Source organism: Trachurus trachurus (genome assembly GCF_905171665.1).
Source record: "Trachurus trachurus genome assembly, chromosome: 21".
Lineage (NCBI taxonomy): Eukaryota > Metazoa > Chordata > Actinopteri > Carangiformes > Carangidae > Trachurus > Trachurus trachurus.
Window position 1 is genome coordinate 25,229,999 of NC_139899.1, and position 25,719 is coordinate 25,255,717.

The 25,719-nt window shown below is 42.5% G+C and overlaps 1 protein-coding gene across 1 annotated transcript in view; it reads left to right on the forward strand.

Moving 5' to 3' along the window:
* Positions 1-25,719, forward strand: part of man1a2 (mannosidase, alpha, class 1A, member 2) — a 176,703-nt gene that overhangs the window by 2,721 nt on the left and 148,263 nt on the right. The window lies entirely within an intron of this gene.

Here is a 25,719-nt window from a genome sequence, read left to right on the forward strand (position 1 = left end):
TGCACATTTCACTGCGTTTGCTTACCATTGTGTGAGTTTTGAACACCTGCAGAATAGTTCTGCATGATTTTCAGCTCCAGAAACTCCTTAGTTGTCTCATATGGGGACGTAAAAGAAAAATGATTGGCTTGCTCAGTGGAGGCCCATGTGTGCTTGTTTACCTTTCGTTGTTAAACACGACCAGCATCGGATGCGTCCGTACATGTTTTCATCTTCTTTGGGGAAGGAAAACAGTTGCGATTTTCCGTATATTGTCCTTCTCTTTTTCAATTTTGTCCTACTTTTAGATCATGTTTCATTGGTCTTACTGCATCTGGTGTTGTGTTTATGTTGTGTGATGTCTCTGTGCTGTTTGTCGGCTGTATGGTTTTTTCGACCTGGTGGTAAAATAGTTTCCCCATGCGGGATCAATAAAGCTAACCTAACCTAACCATAGATGTTGGTTGAGGGGCGGCGTTGTGGGCGTGTTTTGGGCAGTTCCCTTGCAGTTTGGGCAGTCATCCTAATTGGACGGTAAAACCTCGTTACTGAGTGTTCAGAGAGACTGGAAACCATGTGACATCTGGTTGGTGGATTAGGACAGGACCCCTCTATAGTCTCCTTTTAATAATTAGTGATTCCCAGGTTTATTTATTTATTTTTTTTTACTTCTGACCTAGTTGCATCACACACAGATATTTCCTCCAGGTCATTGCGGCAGGTGTAATGCCACTTTCTTCGTCTTGAGTTGAGTAACTCGAGTATTTCTGAAACTTGAGGTTGTACAATAGACGTCAGCACAGGTGTTCTCTTTGTTCCTCATTTTTTTTATTCGCACTGTCCCAAATAATGCTTGTCCTTTGTGTCTCTGCTGGGTGTAATTGTTTAAGTTCTTGTACGACAGAAATTCACCTTGGCAGCGAGCGTTGCGTTGTTGCATCATCCTTCCCACGGGCTGACGTGGTTGAACTTGATGAGCTAGAACACGCTGGCTGTTTTGAAAAGCTTTACTAACTGCTTAAACAGGCTCGGAAATGACTGCCCACCGCGAGCCAACTACTGGTAAAAATTTGGCTGCAGCTTTTACATTTGTCATTTGGTTTATCCAGACTCTCTGGATGGTAGCCAGCCATCGTCTGCTCTTTTTGTTCCATCCTAAATCAAATTCATATTTGGCTGCACTAAGTGTCTTGTGTCTATTTGGATTCCACTGTGCTGGACAAGTCTAATGCCTCGTTACCAAATATTATTCTTAACTGACCCTGGTTATTGGTGTGTGAATACATTTTTAATTACCAACTCTAAGCTAGCAAATCAACATTAAAAAAAATTCCAATTATGTGATGCTCAAACAAATTATTAACCTCAAACTCTGTATTTTTGTTTTGATTTAATCAAAATTATTTGTCTTTGAACTGTCAAACTGAATCGCTGAACAGTGTATTTTTTTTTTTTATTAATTGAAAAGTGAAAGTCTGTCTCTGATGGTTCCCAGAGCCAGTGTTTATTTTTAAGCTGTGCACTACCTACACACTCAGGGACTCAAAAATAGTATAGTTATTTAACTTATAATTACATAAGCTGCATCCATGTTTTTTTTTTTTTGCCTTGACTCATACATGTGTGAACTTTGTATTATTTTGGGGGGTGACTCAAGAGCTGTGGCTGAAATAAAAATGCACAAAATGCCACAGTGGAAAGCATCATTTTAATAGTAAAGGTCTCCTCCATGCTGGCGCAGGAGGTCATTAGTTTTACTGAGTGCTGGGCAAGGTGTTAAAAGCAATTTCTCAAACAGTTTCACAGTGGGGACCATTGAGTGTTGCCTTCTCATCCCTTGTGGTGCTTTTTTTTTTTTTCATTTTTCCATCCTAAAAGCCTCCCAGAGCTTTGGATGCAGCCTGCTTGAAATAACGTAATTATTATTGTCCAGCGATACAGAAGAGCGAAATGTGACCAAGCTGTGTTTTTGAGTGCTCGGTTTTGACTCTTTTATTTTTTTTCTGTCAGTATTCAATCACTGTATAGACACTTTCCTGCTCTGTGACATAATATTGATGATCTGATACCGATGCCGATCGCTTTTGGCTGCATTGCAGATGTCGTGTCACACATTTTGCATAACTTCCACATGACCGTCCACATGTTTTGTTTTGCTTTTGTGGTCTTTGCATTGAACGCGATAGGAGGTCGGGGCGACGTCATTACAAGGCGGTTCTTCTCTCAGCTGAGCTGCTGCACACACACTGGAGTTCACAGGTGATGATGGGCTCTCACAGAAACATTCGTGTGATGTGATATCTTGGTACTTTTTTCTTTCCCCTCCCTCAGCTTATAATAGAAACTTATGTGAATGTTTTTCACTTGCTTTTTTTTTTATTGGTCATGGCTGCTTCTGTCCCTGGTTTTCGAAGAGCACCAGGAAAAATGAAGCTCTCTAGCTTTTTAAAGACCCCCTCAGGAACAGATGCTGCCTCTTAATAATTTCACCTGTGCAGTATTTGGCCACAGAAAAAGCCCCTCAGAGCCAGGTCTCTTGCTCTCTAGTTCAGCCTGTGTCTTTATTATAAAAAAGCTTTTGAAAGAGCAAAGATCATTATTATTCTCTCTGCTGTGGGGAAATCCATCTATTTTAGTGAATTTTTGAGGCATGACAAAAATTCAAAACACCTGAAAGTATGGGTAAAGGCAAAATGTGGCTTATTATGTCCTGGTTTGTTGGAAAATGATGTTTTATATTAACATAATTTCAGAATATGGAGCATATTGTTGGTTATGAAGGCGGTTTCTTCTTCTCACAGCTCAGAAAGACAGATTCTGATTCACAGTCACCCACTCGCCCTCTCTTTCCTGTCAGGCTTCTCAAAGTCAGCTTTACAACGAGAGAACATTTACTCTGACTTTTGGCATTTTAAAATCTTTCCCTCTCTGTCACGTCTTATTTTTTTCCGCCAGCTTGCTCGACTTCACGACTCTGTTCTGAAGGTGGTCATTTAGAGGTTTTTTCCCCTCGTCCATAGCGAGTCGTTTACCTCGACGACGCAGATGGTGGCTTGTGGGTTAAACTGGTTTAACTGGACACTTGTGGGGGCTGACAAACACAATTTAGACAAAACAAACACAATTTTTTTGCTTCTTGTGCCATCTGGCTGTATAGATACTTTCAGTTCCTCTGGGGGCGGGTTCTCTTATGTGACCTGCCAGTATAACACAGTGAAGGTTTATAGCACTGGGCCTGCGGCGCATTTATGCTCAGTCCAGTCGAATCCTCAGTCCGTCCTTATTGAGAACGTCTTCCTACGGAGGAATCGCTGCCAAATGATTATGTCTACTTCAAAGTGATCTTCTATGCAGAGATTATTACTGTAACACGGACTGGTATTGTTTTGTCTCAGTTTCCTCCTTTTTGTGGTGACGAATACAGGAGGAACCTCTTTAAGCTTATTGTCTACAGATAGTTTTAGCTGGGATTAAAGGACAGTTCCAGGCAAATTCAACCTGAGGCTACAGTTTCCTAACATTTTAAAAGAATGAATCTGAAGATTTTCTTTTTAATGCCACGGCAGCGTATAATGAGAGCGGACAGATCTTAGGCTCTTTACATCCCACAAAATCACATTTTTTCCCCCCACAGACAACGTCAGATGGCTTCAAACATACACTGAGGGGTTTTTTACTTCAAGAATGCGGATGTGTTTGTAACAGAGCTGTAATACAAAGTCTCACGAAGTTTCGCATGACAATCAGTATATTCACAGGTAGAATAAACAATATCCAGATTTACTCTTACTGCTACGAAAACATCGTACCTCCGAGTTGATATTCCTTTGTTGATAAAACAAACAAAGTGAGAAGGTCAACTTCACTCTCGTGCAAGACTTTGTATCACAGCTCTGTTTACAAACATATCCTGTTTCTTGAAGTAAACCCCTCAGTATATGTTTGAATATCCATCTGACGTTGTCTGTGGGGGCAAAAAAAGCGGTTTTATGGGATGTAAACAGCCTAAACAGCCTGAGATCCGTCCGCTCCCATTTTGCGCTACTGTGGCGATGCGGGGACAGACAGAACTACTGCAGACCAGGAGATATTCAAAAGAAAATCTTCAGATTCATTATTTTAGACCTAAAATGTTTGAAAACTAGTGCCCCAGGTTGAAATTGCGCTGGAATCGTCCTTTAAGCTCAGTCCAGTCCAATCCTCAGACCGTCCTTATTGAGAACCTCTTCCTACGGAGGAATCGCTGCCAAATGACTATGTCTGCGCAGGAGGAGGTCTGCTTCAAAGTGATCGTCTATGCAGAGATTATTACTGTAACAGAGACCGTGGTATTGTTTCGTCTCAGTCCTTCTTCCTCCTTTTTGTGGTGACGACGACAACAAGAGGAACCCCATTAATCCCAGCTAAAACTATCTGTAGACAATAAGATTAATATGTAACACCTGAATGCAACACAACACAACACTGAGGTGATTCAGCAGTTATGCTAGTCGGCTTTGTGTGTGACCATTTCTGGTATTATAATTCGTGCAGCATTCGAGGAGGGAAGTGATATGCACTTCTGCTGGGCTGTGGGTGTGTGTGTGTGATAAATGTATATAGCAAAGCATATACCTTGGCTGGCTGGCTGTCTGCAGAGGGTTATTGTATGGATGGAGTGCCAGGATCCTGCAGTCAACCACTTTGCAAGGTGAATGGGAAAAGGGGGGAACGCCTCCTCGACGGCTGTGCGGAGCGGAGTGCTGCAAATCGCTGGGGTGTAATGCTCTGTCAACCTCAACATACTTCGAAGCCGTTAATGGTCCTGCCTTGTTTTGTTTTTTTTGTTTTGTTTTGGTCTGACTCAAACGATATAGGAGTAGCTGAGGGCAGTGCGCCTCATCTGTGAGAGAGAGGATGGGGGTGGGGGTGGGGGTGGGGGTTGGGGGGGAGGGGAGTGGATGTGTTGACAGAGGCGGTGACTTTTCAACTGCAGAATAACTGTAGTAAGAGACTCGCTCCAGCGACATGGAGGGTGTTGAAAAGACTCTTATTAACTGAGATGTCACTACTTCACTGAGACAATTTACTGTTTCTCTCGTGTTGTTGTTGTATTTTCTTTTTTTACAGATGTCACCTTGCTGCTGTGAAAAATTGTGATGACATTTAATAGACTAAACCATTGATTGAAAAAAAACCCCAAACAAATAGTAATTGTCTAGGTTGATAATAAAAAGAATCCGCAGCTCTTAAAGGGATAGTTCAACATTTTGGCAAATTGGCCCATTGCCATAATCCCTATAGTCATAGCAGTAGGTTCCTTACCTTTAATTGAAGCTCATGGGATTTCTTGGTTTCCCTCATCAAACTCATGAAATACGTACACAATCCAACAACTTCAAAACGCTCTGGTGGACAAGTTGTGACCTGCACATTCACCACGCTATGAGATAATAACTGAACGTTACGAGACAGAGTTGTTTTAGAGGCAAATGCAGAGACTGCTTGCCGAAAAACTGCCCCCGTCGGGAACGTGCATCAGCGGTTTTCCAAAACAACTCCGTCTCGCAAAGTTCTGTTATTATCTCGGGGGCGGCTGTGGCTCAGGAGGTAGAGCGGGTTGTCCACTAACCGAAAGGTCGGTGGTTCGATTCCATACACGATTCCAGGCTCCTCCTGGCAACATGTCGAAGTGTCCTTGGGCAAGACACTGAACCCACGCTTGCCCCCCGATGTGTCCATTGGGTGTACGAATGTGTGTGAATGGTTAGATTCCTGCGCTACAGCGCTGTATGAATGTGTGTGACCTACAGTGTAAAGCGCTTTGAGTGGTCCAAGCGCTACCAAAAGCGCTATATAAGTGCAAGTCCATTTACCATTTACCATTTATCTCATAGCGTGGTGAATGTGCAGGTCACAACTTGTCCACAAGAGCGTTTTGGAGTTGTTGGATTGTGTATGAGGTAAACCAAGAAATCCCATGAGCCTCCGTAGCGTAGCTCTGAGCAGCTTGCGGCTCTGCTCCGCCGTTCTAAAAATAGCTTGCACTGACAATTAAAGGTAACGAACCTACCGCTAGAACTATAGGGATTATGGCAATGGACCAATTTGCCAAAATGTTGAACTATCCTTTTAACGAAATAGAGGAGGCATTTGTGTTTGAAACTTACAGCAGCCAGTCTCTGAGTTGTGTTGTTCTGTCCAGGTTTGGAAAATTAAAACATGAGCAGTCATCATGCTGAGCTTCTGCCAAGTGGCCTGGTCGGTTTGACAGCGTTGCCATCTGTCACCAAAATTAACCAATATTTAGCTGTGTGCTTGTTTGTGTTGTAGTGAAGAATCCAGTTATGAATTTAATCTGGAGAAAGATGCATAGTCGATGGTTTTTTTCCCACTCTTTAATTCTCGTACCATCCAGTTTTATTGTTATGAAGATTTTCTCTCTGCTGTGCGGCTTCATTTGTAGGCCAGGGATTTGGTACAGCTCCGAGGTGGTGTGTTAGGATTCTGCATCGTCTTCACAGCTGATGGGAGGAGAGAGGAGAAGAAAAAAAAACCCCAGCCTTTTGCAGTTTGAGGATTGCTGAAGTCAATACTCGAATATCCTGTTTTCCGAATGATTATTTTGCCTCATGGTCCAGTAAATAACAGATCATCTACCTGTGGCTCTTCCAGTGAACTTGCCGGGGTGTTTGCATGAATGTGACTCGCTCCTTCGAGATTTAACAGTTGCATCTCTGCTCTTTTCATGTCTTTTCGCTTTTATCTTTTATCCCAGATTTTATTTCAGCTCTCAGACTATTCCCATACGGACTTGTCAATCTCTCTTTACATATGGGATCCACCCACATGACACCCAACACCTGGCTGACGACCAGCGAGACCGCAATGCTATAGATGACCAATTTGAGAGATGACTTCAAGCGGTTTGACATCTGATACCGGAGGAGACTGTTAATAGAGGGTTTTCAAAATAAAAGCTGATGGCCGTTTTGGCACCGAACATTTTTAGAGTGAGCAGCAGAAGCAGCATCAAAACAGGCAAGTGGAGCCTGTCGCTGACGACAAAGATATCGCATATAAATGTGCTTCTGCCGCGTCCGTGCATCCACGCCGCTGACGCTTAAAGTGGCGCTGCCTCTGTAATAGCCGCTCGCTCGCTCTCTCTCTCAGGCTTCAGGGTTCAGTTTCCTGCTGCGTTAACCCGTGTTTGTTAGTTTCTTGTTTGTTTACTGCGACTGACGAGCATTTGTCAAGTGAGTCATGTTCATGTTCAAACGCAGCCCAGAGGTAATGGAGGTAGAAACACAAGCGCAACCTTTTCACACGGCATCCTTCTCATAACGGAGTTTAATGTTGTGACCGTAAGTAACCTGGTTGCACCACTTATTGCCTTTTGCCAGTTATTGTTAGAGTTGCAGGGCTGTAGCTTTGCCTTTGCGCTCTGATATGGTCATAAATCACCAGGAGCAACAGCACCACCACCACCCTCGCCTCCCCTCGCCTCGCCACATTCCCTCCCGATCATATTTAAAGCCTGGGCCAACATCAAAGTGAACTTATTTATCATATTTAGTGTGATCTTAGATATTATTTCAGTGTCTTCACGCTTCATTCGCCTGTCAGCCACAAAGTAAATCTGGGGTTGCTGTTTGTGTCTCGTGTGTGTGTGTGTGTGTGTGTGTGTGTGTGTGTGTGTGTGTGTGTGTGTGTGTGTGTGTGTAAGAAAACCTCAGTGCTAATAAAGGAGCACACACACACACACACTGTCGAAGTAGTTCAACCTGGAAAGAATATCAAGGCGCTGCAGTCGGCGCTGAGGGCTCATGAAACCATCCATTCTGGTTTGTGGATTCAACAGAGGCAGAGCCATTTAATATCAGCATCTGTTGTTCAGAGGAAATGGAGGAGTCACCTACATAAAAGGGGCTTTTCACTCATCCATCAAAATTGTCGAACTGTTTGCAGTTTAATGTCTTAAAGCCCAGGCTGGAGCAGCCGAACGTATCAAAACTGGAGCTTGGATTTCTGATTTTTAAAGGATAACATCACAGCAGTTTAAGCTCGGTAAGACCCATAGTCGCTCATTCACCAGCAGCATCTGAGGTTCAGCTGCAGGTTTGTCTTTGCACCTGTTGTTTCCCAGTCGCTGCCAAAAAATAGATTAAAAACATGATACTGCTGCCTTGACTCACTGCGAGAGAAAAAACAAAAAAGCTGCAAAGGCCGGATTGCTACAACTGTGCCGACCACCTCCGTTCCCATGTTAGCACGGTGCAACTTACTGGGAAGACCATAAAAGAAATATACCCCCCCCCCCCCCCCCCCTCTGAGCTGGTAAATTATAATATGAATTGTCCTTTTTTTTGCTGTTTTACCAGCCCGTTAGACTTTCTGAAGAGTCGAAGCCCTCAAAATGAAGTCTGGTTGCCTGCCCAAGTGGCTGGCAGGGTACTCTGAATTTCCAGCTGGAACAAGGACTTGGCATAAGGAGGGGGGGGGGGGGGGGGGGGGGGGGGGTTGTTTCTTTCCTCATTCTGGTGCTGTTTTATTGTATTTTAAAAAAAAGTAGTGTTCACCACAGGAGTCTCACACTTGCAACCAGTGTGTTGATTTCCACTCAATTGTTTAAGAAAGACTTGATATTTGACAACAAACACCCACAAATTGTCCCTTGTTGCATTGTTAGAGTCAGAACATTAAAGGGTTGTTTTCAGACCTGTGGCTTGTTTGCTTTCTTCTGATTCATGGGGGATAAAACGATGCAATTGTTGCATTTTTCTTTTTGGTCGTTTGTGTTCACAAGGTTACAAGTACCAAAGTCGTAAACAAATGCCATGCACGAACCAGCTGTTCTCTCATTGGACAGAAATCTTACCTGGATCCGAGTAATTTGTACATATTTTCGGCCCGCATTATATTATTTATATTTATATTTATCTCGCATCTGAGCGCAGTTGCTGTGCCCAAAACGAACCGCTCTTTGGGGGTTTAATGCTACCTTATTCGGAAACAACTGCTCCAAACGAGCCAGGTCTGAATACGCACAGGGAATGTGAAACTACAGTGATCATCTGCACGAACTTCATGCAAGTTAAATTGCAGTAAATTCGTATTAACGTATCAGCCAGAGGTTAACCACATTAGCCCCCTTAAATCTGATGTATTAGGAATGATCATTGGTTGAAAATCCTCCTTTTAAAAGGATGTAGGAAGTGAAGTTTTTGAGCAGAATACAAATGCAACTTCATGGGTTTAAAGAGTAATTATAAAAATCTTCTTCTAATCTAATCTTCTACTGTATTTTTTACCAGTCATCATCATTATGTGCATTTAAACTCAGTGTAACGTTGGATTCGGAGCAGATATCGCTACATACAGAATAAGATATCACATATAAATTCATCTCTTAGATCAATGTTCACACAGTAACTTCACTAAGGCTCATCTTAATTAATTTGTCTGTTGTCGGGAGATCTCATCTGGTCCGGTTGGTATTAGAGCGAGCAGCCTGCAGAATGAGGAGTGGACTTCATCATCAGGCTTAATCTCCTCATTAACACTGCTGCTGCTGTTATATCAGATCTGCTCTCTGTGCGTCTCATTTCCTGTCGTTCTTTCTCTTGTTTTGTCTCCGTCTTTTTCATGTGATCATCATGATGTTGTTCTCTCTGTAGAAACACAGCTGCAGCCTCTCAGATTGGCCGAAGAGCAGTGTGTGTGTGTGTGTGTGAGAGAGAGGGAGAGACAGAGAGGAGAAGGAGTGCTTATGTTTCAGAGGCTGTGCCACAGGTTTTCCTTCGTTCTGTGTTTTCGGGCCAAAGAAAACACTTTGTACTCTCGCTGATTAATCTCCATTAACTTAATTGAACAGCAGAAGAACCAAGTCGAAAGAGAAACAGCCGTCGTTCAGTTCAAATTAAAACCTGCATACTTTTAATGGCGGCTCATGAGTCAATACTGAGTTGTGTTATTAAGTGCCGAGTGTCAAAAGGTGCTGCAGCTAACGACTAATGTCGTTATTGATTATTTGGCTAATTATTTGGATTTTTATGTACAAATACATTCCGTGCATCATATTGAAAAACAAACATTTCAGCTTCACAGAGATGCAGATGTTGTCTGTAAAGATCTTGTCTTGTTTTGTTCAGTTTATAATGAACATCAGAGAGAAAATCCTGATATATCTCAGAGTATTTAATTTTGACATTTTCATCTTTGTTTAAAGAAACAACTGAATTACTAAAATAAATGCCCTTAACGTCCCCATCAATCAAGTTTTCACCGTAGACATTGACTGCTTCATCAGGAGTTGAGTTGTGCTGCTGTTTCAGAAGTCGTCACCTGATTTAAATCACAATATTACATGGTTTTACACTGTTTCTTTTAATAATACAGTGTTTTACAACGTTGCAGTGACCTTTTACCTGTCAATGGAAAACAAGACGACATTTGTCGAGTGAGACATCAGATAAAGTAGAATCTGACACCTGTGTTTTAACAAGTGTCAACAACACTGAGGCCTTCACACAGGTCAGAGTTTGTTGGTGTATCATGTCATCAAGGTGTACTTATTTAAAATCTAACCACGAAATGAAGTGAGAAAACATTTTTATCAGTAGAGCATACACACAGCCACACACACTTAAACTTACACTTACACAGCACAGAGTCCTAGACCTCATGTAGTTTTTCTGAACAACACTCTTGACCTTGTTCTGGAGTATTTGTGAAGTGCTCTGCCCCATCAAAGTGTGTAAATAAAGAACTCAAAGGAACTAAGTGAAGAAAGTGTGTGTGAGGTCAACGGCTTGGAGAGCTGTACTGTGTATTAAAAGCGGTGTGTGTTAAATGATCTCACCCGTTCTTTTGACAGCATGGTGACCATTATTTGGTGCCTTTAATTAATTTAAGCACAGAAAAGATGAGATGAGGATAAACTGTTGTAATGTGGAGCTTTAAGATTGGTATTTATTTATTCAGTATGGAAACAGCTGGACTGTAGCATTCAGTATAGAACTGACATTAACTTAACAAACACTTTTTGTTACATTATGTTTGTATGAATAAATTAATGAAGCTTGAATGACCCACATTCAGAGTGGGGTATTTCCACAAGGTCCTCTGTGCTCATAACTGTATGACTTGTTGTTGTTGTGTGGGCCACTACAATCCATTATCCACGGTTAGTCACAAGGTAAGGCTCCATTTTCCACGCAGATGTCATTCTGTTTAAAAAACAGACACTGAATCCTGAGAATACTGAAAAAAAGTGAATAGATATAAGATGAAGAAACGTAAAAATACTGAAATGCTGGAGACTATAACTTATAACACAATAATAACATATTTTAACAGGGAATTCTATACTGTCTGTCGTGTTTCAAAATTAAATGATCTTTACTTGAAAACGTAAATCCCAGTCTTAAAGAAGATTAATTGTGCATTTTAATTATTCTTAAGGTAAATATATGTGGAAATCTGGTTGTTTAAGCCACAGAAACACAACTTTAACGTTATATTTAATGTATATTTACCCCTGAACAAGCTGTGGTACCAGTTTTTTTTTTATTTAAAACAAAATGCAGCTACATTTATATTCCACAGCAACTCTGGCTGCGTGTTCCCACTGCACCCGGCATTTACCTGTGTCGTGCCATGAAAATCTGATATAGTGTCGGTGCTGCCATTCTTCTCCAACTGACAGCAGTGTGTGAAGACATGGACACCACAGCATCATATAGGAGATGGTAGCTACTTTCTTGGAAACAGTTGGGGTGGCATGACTTCCAGGAGTTTGGACAGGAACTGACAGCAGGGGCTTTTGATTGTGGACAGTCCAGGAGGTAATTACTTCGGCTTCCCGTGTTTGGGCGACTTTGGTATTTTAGTAACGGTGAACACTAACAGCAGCTGTGTTGACGTCAACTTTGACCATGCAGCAGTGCCAAAGTCAAGTTAGAGCAGCAGGAAACAGGAAAGACTTGCCCCCATGCATACCTGCACACAGAGTTCAACCAGGCAGAGATAAGGCCCTCGGCATCGCCTCACAATACAGAAGAATATTAGACTCTAGAGTTCACAGATTATTGGTTTTAAGGGTTGAATCTTTCTCAAGTTTGTCGAAATAAATGCATAAACAAGAGTGTCAGGGCGTAGAAAAATGAATGTAACCAAGAGAGTGTGACTCGCATGATGACCCATATCAACACAGACGACAATCCTGTTATTGATTCAAGGAGGATTTCCCGACTAGATAAAAATGGGCTGAAACCCACGGGACTGGACATGCAACAAGTGTGGTGCTGTGTTACAGCAGCTCCTCTGATGTAATCGCAGTTTCACTATGTGTGAGAAAGAGATGTAGAAATGTCTGTTTGCAATATTGGTTTGCTCTTTGAAGCCGCTCTGTGATGGCTCAAAGAGGCGTGCAGCGTGGGGAGATGCATCCAGAGCTCCGAAGGTAATTGAAGATTTTTGCAAAGCATAATGGGAAGAGAGCAAGATGTATCGACTCAGTGGTCCCATTAAAATTACTTTTGAAGATGATTTACCACTAGTGTGGAGGAAGCGAAATGCACGGGCATAGCACCTTGACATTACTCAGAAGTTTTGGGAACCTTGTGCAAAAAATAGTTTAAAAATAAACCGAGATTGGTTATTGATGGCCCCCGACTGGAGAATCCTTAATAACTACTGCAGCTGCTGAGATTGATTGATCCACTTTCTGGTCACTGATTAGCCCGTAACCTTCAGGAGAGAAGAAGAAAGAAGAAGTGTAGAGGGAGGGATGAATGGAAAAAGGAGATCAGAAGAGAGAGGGAGAGTGAGTGACGGCCTGTGGCGTCCAGGAGTAGTCCTGAAAAGACTTAATGTGGGCGTTTGTCATTGTTTTTGACATTACAAATGAATTGAAAGTACCAGTCAGTGTCGTCCTTTGTGTGTTGTTTGTGTGACAGACGGGAAAAAGTGTGTGAAACAAATCAGTGGCGCCTGATGGGAGTGTGCTGCACTCTGTCTCCCATTTGTCATCTCTCTGGAGTGCAGCGGTGGCGACAAGACCTCTTGAAAAGCCAAAGAAAAGAAAAAGAGAGACACTTGTTTGAATTGGTTTGCATGAGTGCAGCGCAGGAGTGCCTTTTTTATTATTTTTTTTCAGTGACAGATGAGAGAGGCCGCTGCCCGAAGACGAGACAAAATCAAAAGCAGGAAAGACAATCAAGAGACAAAGAGAGACAGAAACACAGAGTAAAGAGAGGCTCTCAGTCTTCAGGGACGATGTGATGACCACGGTTAACTACAAAGCCCCTTCACCAAATCCCATCCCTGCCACACACTGGAGCTGCAGCCCCCCCCGCTCCTCGGTGGCTCCCTGTCAGCTAAAGCAATGGGATCAAAGTTAGATCGCTCAATGCCAGATTACGAATCGGTCCCCTCAGGTTCCCGAAGCTCGAATTTCAAATAAACCTTTCTGAATTGACAGGCAAATCCAGACCCCCGCCACCTCATCCCTCCACCACCCCGCCCCTCTCAATAATCAGCACCACCACACAAGATGTAACAGAGCCACACAGGCCCGATAATAAATGTTCCTTGTACTCGAGCTGTAACAAGCCAGCTGGTGGATTTATGATTGGCCTGGGGATGGGAAATGGGATCTCTGCTCTTTTTTATTTTATATATTTTTTATCTTCTCTCTCTGTCATGACTCTTTGAGAAGCAAGCAAGACTACCAAACTTGGGAATAAAAGATTTGCGGTCATGATTAGTGCAGGCAAAGTGTTTTTGCAACACCAAATAATATATAGAATATATATGAAACATGCTTTATAGTACTTCACCAGGCTGATTAAGGAGCAGGATTCGGGTTTAGCCTCTATTTTCTTTCCTCTAATGCCACGTTCAGGTCGTCCCGGCTCAGTCCTGCCCCCGCGCTTTACCTTCACCTGGGCTACAAAGAACAGTAATGCAGAAAGAAAATGGTCTTTTGTTGACAAAATTGCTCTGGTGCATCGTTTCTGACAGGGTAAAAATGGGAAAATTGTGAACATTATTGTGGATGTTTCTCTGTAAAGTGTTGGTGATTGAACCTCTCAATCATCCCACTTTTCCCCCCACACACTTTGGAAAAGGCCGTAGCTGAGCTGCCTGGCCACTGTGGTGTTTATTTGTTTCATGTGTGGCCTCCTGTGCCGGCTGCAGGAAATGGACTCCTGCTTTTTTTTTTCTCCATTTATTTATTTATTTATTTTTATAAAGGCATTAGTCAGCCAGCTATGATGTAGGTCAGCAGGGCTGGATGTCAACATGGGTACAGCCTGAGGGCCTCCAGGGCTCAGGTGTACAATCTGCAACATACAGCCAGGAAGGATGGATGGATGATGTACGCATTTGTATTGTCTACGTATGTAAGAACTGAGCATGTGTTTCATCATTTTGCGGTTCATGCACCTGTCTTTTCTCTGCAGAGGATGATGTACTTTTATTTATTTTATTAAGTTTGTGGACAATGTACACAGACATTGAACAAAAGAATGTAAAGATGCGTGTAACAGATTTAGCAGAGAGCTAATTTCTATCTGTAGTTCATTACATAGAACACAAATTCAGACATCCCAGACCCCAATACAATAAAAAATAGTAATATACAACATCTATACAACATAAACAATACATAGAACATCGACAGACATTCAGTGCGAGGTAGAGGTGTCCTTCGGCAAAGTCATAGACAGTATAATAAGTTAGTATAATACTTGTTTTAATGGCAGGTGATTCAGCTTTTCAGCTATTGTTTGAATGTGGGATATGATGATGATGATGATTTTTTGTTTTCCTGAACTGCTTTGACAGTACTCAGGCTGATACGCAGCTGTAACAGGAAAGTAACGGAGCACTAAGTGATACACAACACAACAGCTGACAAGTGGGAGGAAGGAGCTCTGGACAAATAATTATGAAAAGAGAAAAGGAGGGCGGGTGCTAGGATGTGCAAAGAGAGACGTGATGGCTGAGAAATATGAGAGAAATATGAGAAACTGGTGTGTGTGTGTGAGAGAAAGTGACTGCAGCTACAAGGAGGAGGTTGTTTAGGATAGAAGAATTGAAAGAGGAGGAAGGAGAGGAAGAAGAAGAAGCAGAGAGGATGCTGTTACACACCCACCGTTAAGCCTGTGAGAGCTGTTACACATACAGCATTGCAGCTGCCATAAGAGCCAAGTGGGTCATGGGGAGGAGAAAGCAGGACATGGAAGCTGTGTGATGTTGAAGGGAAACCCCGCGAGCTGCAGGTCACCAGGAACAAGACCTCTGCTGCCTTATCAAACCTCCAGCGTGGGCCTCTTTATTCTTTTAACGGTGTTTATTAAGGGGCGAGTGGGAGGCAACACTTGACCACATAACCTGAAACTCAAGGGGGGTGGAAGGAGGGGAGGGGGTCTGTTCCCTGGAGGGAGAAGAGAGAAGAAAACAGGGTGTACTCGGAGATGAACCACACTGAGATAACCTTGATCTAACTCACCTTCATGCACTTGTATGTGTGTGTGTGTGTGTGTATACTATGGCAGGGCTGCACCTTCATGCATTTATATCGTATTAAGTCAGCGTACCACAGAGGAAGATTTTCTGCCGTTACCCTTCCAAGGACTTAGACTTTATCAGGTCTGCATAATACTGCGGACCGTTGTAATAAGAGAGGGCAGAGCTGCTTTTGCCTCGTTTTGTTCTTGAGGTTAAGGTCAAGTGTTTTTCATTTGCTATATGTTGAATCCTATCTGGCAGCAGCAGCAGCAGTTTTATCCTTATCGTGCTGCAGTCCATAATAAATGCCAATTTGTGAATTCCTGCTAATCATGTTCTATGCTGAGGAATGCAAAGAATGAAGATGACCCTGGATGTGTTTAGTTTAATTACATTGCACTTGAGTGTGGTTTTTGTTCCAGCCTTCACCTTTTGCTCATGAGCTCTAGTAACGGAAAGAATGAGATCTTTGATGCAAACTGCTGAATGGTGGCTGAGCTCGGAGTAGAGAGAGACACTGCTTGTTCACGTTGAGGTGGTTCAGGCCTCCTGGACCCTAGGGCTGCCCCCGACCAAAGATTTTCTTGGTTGACCAGTAGTCATTTAGGGCCATTAGTCGACTCATCGTTGCAGATAATGATCCAGTGGTTGGGCGGCCCACCACCAATGGCGGTCCACCACAGTCTCTTTTGGGCCCGCCATAGTCTCTCACAGAAAAAAACATTATTTTTGTGGTGTTTAACAGCGTTTCACCATCTCTCATCTGTGTCAGTCAGCCCCTTCTCCTGCTGCAGCCCAGGTCGCACTGCAGCACTACGTAGTAAACGCTCTAGTAAACGCGCTAAACCGTTAATTGATCGCGATCATCACTTCTCCCCCGTGGGAGAAAAAGACAGTGAGGGTCATGATTTCCTGTATCTGGCCCTTCAAATTAAAAGCCCTCTAGTCTTTCATACACATTTCAGTCATATAGATTATGACTTATTTTGACAAGACACGGCTCCAAATTTTTTTTCTTTTTTTTTCTGCGACCAATCAACCAATGAAATTTAGGTTGACTAAGGACTTCTTGCTCGACTAAGGCTTGGTCGACTATTTTGGGGCAGCCCTAACTGGACCCCTCCCCTTTGGAGGCCTTCTGGGCATGTCATGTCCAACAGAGAGGAGACCCTGGGTCAAATTCCTAACTTTCTCGAGGAATTATAAAGCTCTTCTGGCCTGGGAACTGGAGGATGTTGACAGGGAGGACGATGTTTGGAGCCCTCTGTTTAACCTGCTGCTACTGGTCCATGACCCAGACCTGGATAAATGAAAGATGATGGATGGATGGTGAATGTGACTCCTGTATTTACAAATCTACCTTTCATTTATAGAAATATAACCTTTGCTTTTGAAATGTTTTTTTTTTTTCAGCATCTGGTTGCTGCATTTTCTGATATGTAGGGCAAATGTTAGAGCTCCACAGCAGGTTGCTATAGGGCAACAACATAAAAGTTAAATTGCAGCATGCTATCTGTTTGAGACTCAGCTGGGGGGTGTTGGATCAGCAGTAGCCTTAGTAAATGGGGGGAAAAAATGGGAAACGATGGTTATAATCAGAACGTTGGTGGTTTGATCCCCAATTTGCATGTCGAAGTGTCCTTGGGCAACACATTGGATGTGTCCATCTCTGTGTGTGTGTGTGTGTGTGTGAATGAATGGGTGAATATGTGAAGTACTGTAAAGAGCTTTGAGTGGTCGATAAGACCAGAGAGGCGCTATATATTTTCAGTCTATTTACCATTTACATTGAGGTTATTTTGATGCACTGACAGATTTACAGCCACTGGAAAATGTCTTTTTAAACGATTACTGATGTAAACAACTTTTGAAATTAACAATTTCACTGCTCGGTAACCTCAGTGTACAAAAACAACAAACCAAAACAACTGTAATTGAAACCGTCATCAGTTGCAGAACAACCTGATTTTTTTATTTGCTTACAGCAGCAGAAGAGAGAGTTAGCTCCTGTCTAAATTATTGGTTTGATTTATTTTCACCGTTACATCACTGGATAGAGGAGGGTGTGTGTGGGAGTAGTTCAGCCATTATCTTCTTAAATGTGGAGCTGTATGTTGGCAACGAAGCGACAATTAGTGCAGTCAGTTTGCATCAGTTGTATGGGTTTAGAAATGAAATGAGCCTATTAGAATTTAAACCAAATCCTTTCCAAATGGTTACAGGCCACAGACTCATGAAATTATTTAACAACAAAAGTAATTAATTCCCCCTCTAACTCAGCATGGTACGGAAGCGCATTGCATTCACTTGATAAAATAAAATTTAGACACCTTATCTCGTAATTACGAGATCTTTTCTCGTAATTACGAGATCCTGATGTCGTAATTACGAGATCTTTTCTCGTAATTATGAGATCCTGATGTCGTAATTATGAGATAAAGAAAAAGGAATGTCTATAAGTCCGCTCTTGTCTCAATCAGAACTAACCGTCCGTGGTAGTACAGTGGATAGAGCAGTTACCTCTCACACGGGAGACTGAGGATCGAGTCCCGTGGTGGGGTTAATCATTGCATGATGTTTTTTAATTCGGAATTAATTATTCTGAATTAAATAGTTTGGAATCAAAATATTCTCCTTCGAGTTTACATGGAAATAATAATTCAGAATTGGGGTTAACATGGAAAACACATAAAATCGCCTTTATTTAATTCTGCTTAACGTCTGGGGGTCGGGAAGCGTTCTGATTGGACAGGGGGTACACGTATTTACGTCTACCGGAAGAAAACAAACTCCATTCTCAGTGTGTGAAGCGTTAATATAATACATCCATGGTGTGAAGTAAACTGAGCTGCAGCCGCTCCGCTCCTGAACGTAACAACTTAGAAGCAGAAAGTTTCTCCTCTTAACTGCCAGGATGGCCTTCCCTGGGTGGGGAAGGCGAAGCTCACTGATCGCCTCCCCCGCCTGGCCGCCCCCAGCGGCGGCGGCGGCGGCGGCGGGCTCACACACCCTCACTGCCAGGATCGCCTTCCCCGGGTGTGAGCCCGGCCGCCGCCGCTGCTCCGGCGGTGATCCTGGCAGTGAGCTTCGCCTTCCCGTCCGGAGCAGCAGCAGCAGCAGCAGCAGCAGCAGCAGCAGCGGCGGCCGGGCACCGGGGTCTGTGAAGCAGGTTCATGAAGCCTGGTTGTCCCGACATGACTCAACTCACAACACTGTAACGTTATGTTGTGTGTCTTGTAGCCGAAAAGTAGGCTACAAGACACACAACATAACGTTACAGCCGCAGTGTTGTGAGTGAGTCATGTCGGGACAACCAGGCTTCATGAACCCGCTCCACAGACCCCGGTGCCTGGCCGCCGCCGCCGCCGCCACTAGAGCAGCGGCGGCGGCGGCGGCGGCCAGGCACCGGGGTCTTTTATACAGTCTGGCGTGTATGAACGGCACAATCGGTTAACGTGGGCCGGTGTGTCCCCCGCCGGCTAATAATGTAGGCTACAGTGACCTAATATACAAAACAAGAACGATATGCCCCACCAAGGATTCGATCCTCAGTCTCCTGCATAGTTATTGCTCTAACCACTGCACCACCGTAGCATTCATTTATTGAGACAACAAGAGCTTTTTCTTTATCTCATAATTACGAGATCTTTTCTCGTAATTACGAGATCCTGATGTCGTAATTACGAGATCCTGATCTCGTAATTACGAGATAAGGTGTCTAAATTTTATTTTATCAAGTGAATGCAATGCGCTTCCGTAGCATGGAGCATGCACACATCATGTTTGCACCATTTTCGTCTTGGTCGTCTTTCCATCTGCTGGGAAGTGGACACCCATCCACCTGCAGAGTGCACCTCTCAGGATATTTAACATGTCCGACACACCTACTGGCTTTCTTTTATTCATATATGTGTGCAGATGCCACCAAGACCACTCAGCCTTTGTGCACAAAGAGCCCAGGTTCGGCATCACCTGCTGAATAAAGTTAAAGTGTTTTGAATGCACCATGGGTACTCCGGGCGTCACGTTGCCCTCTGTACATCTCTGTCAACTCCTGCTTTCGAAGGCCATCCTGCTTCTGATGGGTTCACGTTTTCCGATGAGGAGATGGCAGCTTTCAGGGCTACTACATCTTCCTGAAGGCAGGAAAAAGAAAAAGTTCTCATCATCAATATTCAATAAGAGTGTGAGAGATAAGAAAAGAGCGGACATAATATTGTCAGTAGTGCTCTCGTTTTTCTTTTAGTAGTGAGCCAGTGATTTATGTGCACAGTCTGACTGGAATAACTGAATATTATTTTTGCCTTTTTAAAATGTAACGTTAAAGAGCTGCTCTCAGAACCAGTCCAGTCTCCCACCTGTTGCTGTTTGTTGGCAGTTGACGAGTTTAACCTCACTTTGGTAAAAATGCTCAGTACTGCACTTCATGACTTAAATATGTTCCTATTATTTCTGAAAAGGCCATTTAGTCACATTAAAGCTTCATCTGTTTCTTTAGGCCTCAGCGTAGTGAATTACATGATGAGTGAAAAAACATTGCAGCACAGTCAGACTGGAGCATATTCTTCTAAAGATGGTAAAAAAAACAAACAGAAAAAAAGTAAAATTGCTTCGCTTTTGCCTGCAGATGAAAAATTGGTGGACGCAACGTTGCGGCCCTTCTCTTTGTCATGAACCAGGTTCTTATCAAGCCCAGACAAATTGGATGAATTAGCCAATTAGAAGCTGGCAGAGTCCTGCGGCGCTGAGGAGGAGGTGAAGCTCCGGGCTAAAAATGGATGAGTTTAAGTCTGTCCAACTCAAATTGTGATGTAATGATCCTTCATTAATATTGCTTTTTTTTTTTTTTTGCCAAGATGGAAATTGAACAGTGCAATCAAACTCAATGTTTTTGAGTTGTAGTGTTTACTTTTTGTTAAAGCAGAAACCGTTTGTCAAAGTGATTGTGATAAATCAATTTGTCTTTTTACAAAAGGCCATGCATTAATTGTTTTTTATCAGCTAATTAACTTCACTCTGACTGTTTTTTAAAGTGTGCTGCTCATCTTTTTTTCGTTCTGTTATATGACAATGACTGTATCTTTAAGTTCTGCCATGTATGACGCTGCGAGGCAGCTATCTGTGGCACATCCTAAATAAGGACAACGTATCCTGAAGATGGAAAAAAATAGATGCTCAGGAAACAAAATCAATCATGTGCGAGCTTTTTTGTCTCCTTAGACAAATCGCTTGTTATTTGTCACCTTGTGAGCTGGGTAGAGGAAGAGGGCGAAGATATATTATGAAGAGCAACAAGCTGCAGCAGAATCAGAACAACCGTCTCTGATAGGCTTACAGTGACGTAATTGGATGTAGTCCGATATATTCACAGAGAAAATGTTCATGGTTATATTTCTTCACAGGGCTGCCTTTGTTCGGTTTACATATTCTCTGAAAGCCTGCACATGTTTCCTCCTGGTACTCATGTGAGACATGTACAATAGGTTTTGTGTTCGATATCTTTAACTGGACTTTTTCAGATGCAAAGAAAAGATAGAGGAACAGGCCAACAGGTCATGCAGCGCACAAAGGGAAGGCTAAACCATACACCAAAGAAACAGGGTGGTATATCAGGGAATGCGGAGCCAACACAATGTAGATAGACACAATGTACAATGTAGCTAGATAAGAAAATGTGAGGAATCCCTCCCTGGAGACAAAATCCAATCCTAGTATTCCCATATAGGTCAGCATCATTAAAATCGGAGCACATCCAATATGGCTTGTACGACCCCCTTATCAGATTAGTTATGCATTAATATATTCTATAGCTTCTTAGCTGTGGTGTACCAGACCTCACAACACAATGGCTGCTGGTCTAGTTCCAATGTAATTCTATAGGAAACCTTATTCATAGACTATGGACTAAGCAATTTATTCCTCCACAGAAATCGAGGATGCAGAAGAGTGATATATGATTCATGGTTAAATGGTGACTTCAAAGACGTTTGTGTCAGTCCTGTGATAGACCAGCAACCTATTAGGCCTGCACGATATCAGCAAAATGTCCGATGTGCGATGAAGCGATGACGATACGATTGGCCATAAATAATCAAATATTCAGGTGTACATTACCATTGTACATTGCCACCATATAGTTTCTGTGTCTTTCTGAAAACGACCTCAACACGCCGTAGTACACAATTCGTTTCATTTCATCTCGGGTAACTCTGCATCTTAGCATCGATGTGCTTTGTTTGGACCCGTATTTGTGAACTTTCAGACTCTTTAAGAACCTGTGGCAGAAGTCTCACATGCAAGTGATTCAGTGTGGGCCGAGCTGGCGTGGAGCCGGGGTGAAAGGGTCGGCGGCTCCGAGTGTGAAATGACTCACTGTCACTCGAGCTGAGGCTGAGATGATCGCACTCCAGCTGTGAGGGGTTTAATCATCCCTGCAGCTTAAGGGTTTTTTTATTTGTATGTTGTCGTTTGCACATGTTGTTGTTGTTGTAGTTGTTGTAGTTGTAGACACATTGATTCACATTTTCCGTGCATAATCTGTCTGGCTGGCTGCAGATGCAAATGATTTCCTTAAAGTACTGTAGGAGTCCCACACTGTCTGGTGGTTACTTGCATCTGGTCTGAAAGGCAGCTGTCATGTTTGTGTGAGTGTGAGTGTGTGTGTGTGTGTGTGTGTGTGCGTGTGCGTGCCCCTGCTGAAACCGGAGCAGCACCTCATTCAGATGTTGTGCAGACACAAAAAGAAAAGCCCAGCGGTCTTATTCTTATGCATAAATGAGGAAATTAACTAATTAAGACTTGACTTGCTTTCTGTGACCTGTGTGTGTGTGGGGTTGTGTGTCCCTGTTTGTTACCATGGTTACATGGCATCTATCCTGTGCTGCTTTCCCCCTCAAGCCTTATGTTTCCACGGCTTCAAAAAAAAAAAAAAAAAAAGCAGCCTCCCATAGATCCCCCCCCACCAGGCAGTCGACAACTGCTGCTTCTCCGCCGTTGCCATGGAAAGCGTGGAAAGTGGCCGGTGTTTTCACTGAGCAGCAGATTTCATGACAACAGAACAGCCCGAAGAAGATTTATTCCTCTGACAGGAAGGACGGCTGATAAAAGGAGTAAATGACCACTGGTGGCCACTGATTAAAGGACAATGGGGCTCTAGTTTCCTAATAATTTAGGTCTAAAAGGATGAAGCTGAAGATCTTCTTTTCAACGTCTCCTGTTCTGCAGTAGTTCTGTCTGTCCCCGCATCGACACGGCAGCGTATAACGGGAGCGGACGGATCTCAGGCTGTTTACATCCCATAAAACCGATATCTTTCTTCAAAGACGACGTCAGATGGCTACGAACACACACCGAGGGGTTTGTTTACTTCAAGAAAGCTGGCGTGTTTTTAAACAGAGCTGTAATACAAAGTCTCGCGCGAGAGTCAAGTTGACGGTCAACAAGGAATATCAACTCAGAGCCACAATGTCTTCGTTCGTAGCAGTGAGAGTAAATCTGGATGTTGTTTATTCTGTCTGTAAACATACTGAGTGCGTCAGCTTGACTCTCGCGAGAGACTTTGTATTACAGCTCCGTTTACAAACATGCTGCTTTCTTGAAGTGAACAAACCCCTCGTTGTGTGTTTGAAGCCATCTGACGCTGTCTGTGGGGGAAAAAAAGCGGTTTTGTGGGACGTAAACAGCCTGAGATCGATCTGCTCCCATTATATGATGCTGTGGCGTTGTGAAGACAGACAGAACTAGGGCTGCCCCCGACCAAAGATTTTCTTGGTCGACCAGTAGTCGTCATTTATGGCGATTAGTTGAAGGTGCCATATGTAAGAATGTGGCCAAAAACGGTTACTGCAGTCAAATTCAAAACACAAGCGATCTCATTTTTTCTCCCAGTCGTAGCGGCAGCTCAGTGGACCAGACCGGAGGCTGAAATGCCACTGACGCCGCCGTGACTGGGAGAGAGGACTAGGTGGCGCAACATGTAAACACGTAAATTCAAAGCATAAACATGATTTGCAATCTGCAAAAAAAGATTTTTAATGTGAATACTCTGGCTGTACTATTGTTGTTGGTGAGTTCATCATGTTATATGAACATTATTCCTGAGTCTCTGTGACATATTAAGAGGATTTTACGGCCAGTTGCTTTAGATTTCTTACATACTGTACCTTTGACTAATTTTGACAAGACACGGTTCCAAATGTTTTAGTTTTTTTCCTACAACCAATCGACCAATGAAATTTTGGTCTGCTAATGATTTTTTGGTCGACTAGGCAGCCCTAGACTACGGTGGCCTGGAGGTGCAAATCAACATTACAAAACATAAAACACTTTTACAAATTCTGAAACAAATTTACATTTCAGAAAACAAAACTACAAGTCTTAAAACAAAGTTACATTTCAGAAAACAAATTTACATTTCAGAAAACAAAATTACATTTTAGAAAACAAAATTACATCTCAGAAAACACATTTACAAGTTGCAAAACAAAATTACAATTCAGAAAACAAATTTACAAGATGCAAAACAAAATTACATTTCAGAAAAAAAAATTACAAGTTGTAAAACAAAATTACATTTCAGAAAAAAAAATTACAAGTTGTAAAACAAAATTACATTTCAGAAAACAAATTTACAAATTGCAAAACAAATTTACATTTCAGAAAACAAAATGACAAATAACATAACACTTTTACAAAGACCAAAACACTTTTACAATATCTGAAACAAATTTACATTTCAGAAAACAAATTTACAAGACACCAAACACTTTTACAAACACCAAGACACATTTACAAGTGGCAAAACACTTTGACAAACTGCAGAAACAAATTTACAAAAAGGCCAACATCAACCGGAAAGGGAATGTACCAACCCCGGGGTTGACCCGGAAGTGAACGAGGAGCGGTCATGACGAGTTCTCGTCGTCAATGGAGAAGCTAACGGAGACCTGAGATGAGCGAAAGAGTAATGTTTTGCCCCTATTGTGGCAAGCACATGAGCCATTGACGACGAGAACTCGTCATGACCGCTCCTCGTTCACTTCCGGGTCAACCCCGGGGTTGGTACATTCCCTTTCCGGTTGATGTTGGCCTTTTTGTAAATTTGTTTCTGCAGTTTGTCAAAGTGTTTTGGCACTTGTAAATGTGTCTTGGTGTTTGTAAAAGTGTTTGGTGTCTTGTAAATTTGTTTTCTGAAATGTAAATTTGTTTCAGATATTGTAAAAGTGTTTTGGTCTTTGTAAAAGTGTTATGTTATTTGTCATTTTGTTTTCTGAAATGTAAATTTGTTTTGCAATTTGTAAATTTGTTTTCTGAAATGTAATTTTGTTTTACAACTTGTAATTTTTTTTTCTGAAATGTAATTTTGTTTTACAACTTGTATTTTTTTTTCTGAAATGTAATTTTGTTTTGCATCTTGTAAATTTGTTTTCTGAATTGTAATTTTGTTTTGCAACTTGTAAATGTGTTTTCTGAGATGTAATTTTGTTTTCTAAAATGTAATTTTGTTTTCTGAAATGTAAATTTGTTTTCTGAAATGTAACTTTGTTTTAAGACTTGTAGTTTTGTTTTCTGAAATGTAAATTTGTTTCAGAATTTGTAAAAGTGTTTTATGTTTTGTAATGTTGATTTGCACCTCCAGGCCACCGTACTAGACAGAACTACTGCAGAACAGGAGACATTAAAAAGAAAATCTTCAGATTCATTCTTTTAAAATGTAAGGAAACTAGAGCCCCAGGTTGAATTTGCCTGGAATTGTCCTTTAAGGGAGGAAGGGCTCTACTTGTGTCAGTCAAGGTGTGGGAATGTGGGGGCGGGGTCACAGGAAGGATGTAAATGAGGCAGAAGGAGAAGGAGGAGGCGAGGCTCAGCGTGGTCACCTGTTTGGCCGCGATAGATTGGACCGGTGCTCGTCTGAGTCGCGGTAATGGAGTCGGGCAGCTGTTGATGTGATCTTAATTACATGTTTGACATTACATGAGACTGGAAAGGAGGGAATCACCGGCGATGGTAGAGTGAGTCTGATAATGGCTTGGAGGAAGAGGAAGGAGTGATGCTCAGGAGAGGAGGAGGAGGAGGAGGAGGCTGCATGCTTATGTGGGAAGGAGTTTCCAGTGGAAATGTGTGGTGGCGTGCGCACATTTGTATGACGGTGTTTGTGCTTCCGTGACAACATATTTCCATGTATGTGTACATAAACTTATACGGGGGAGAATCAGCAGCGCCCATTAGATCTGATGGTGTCAG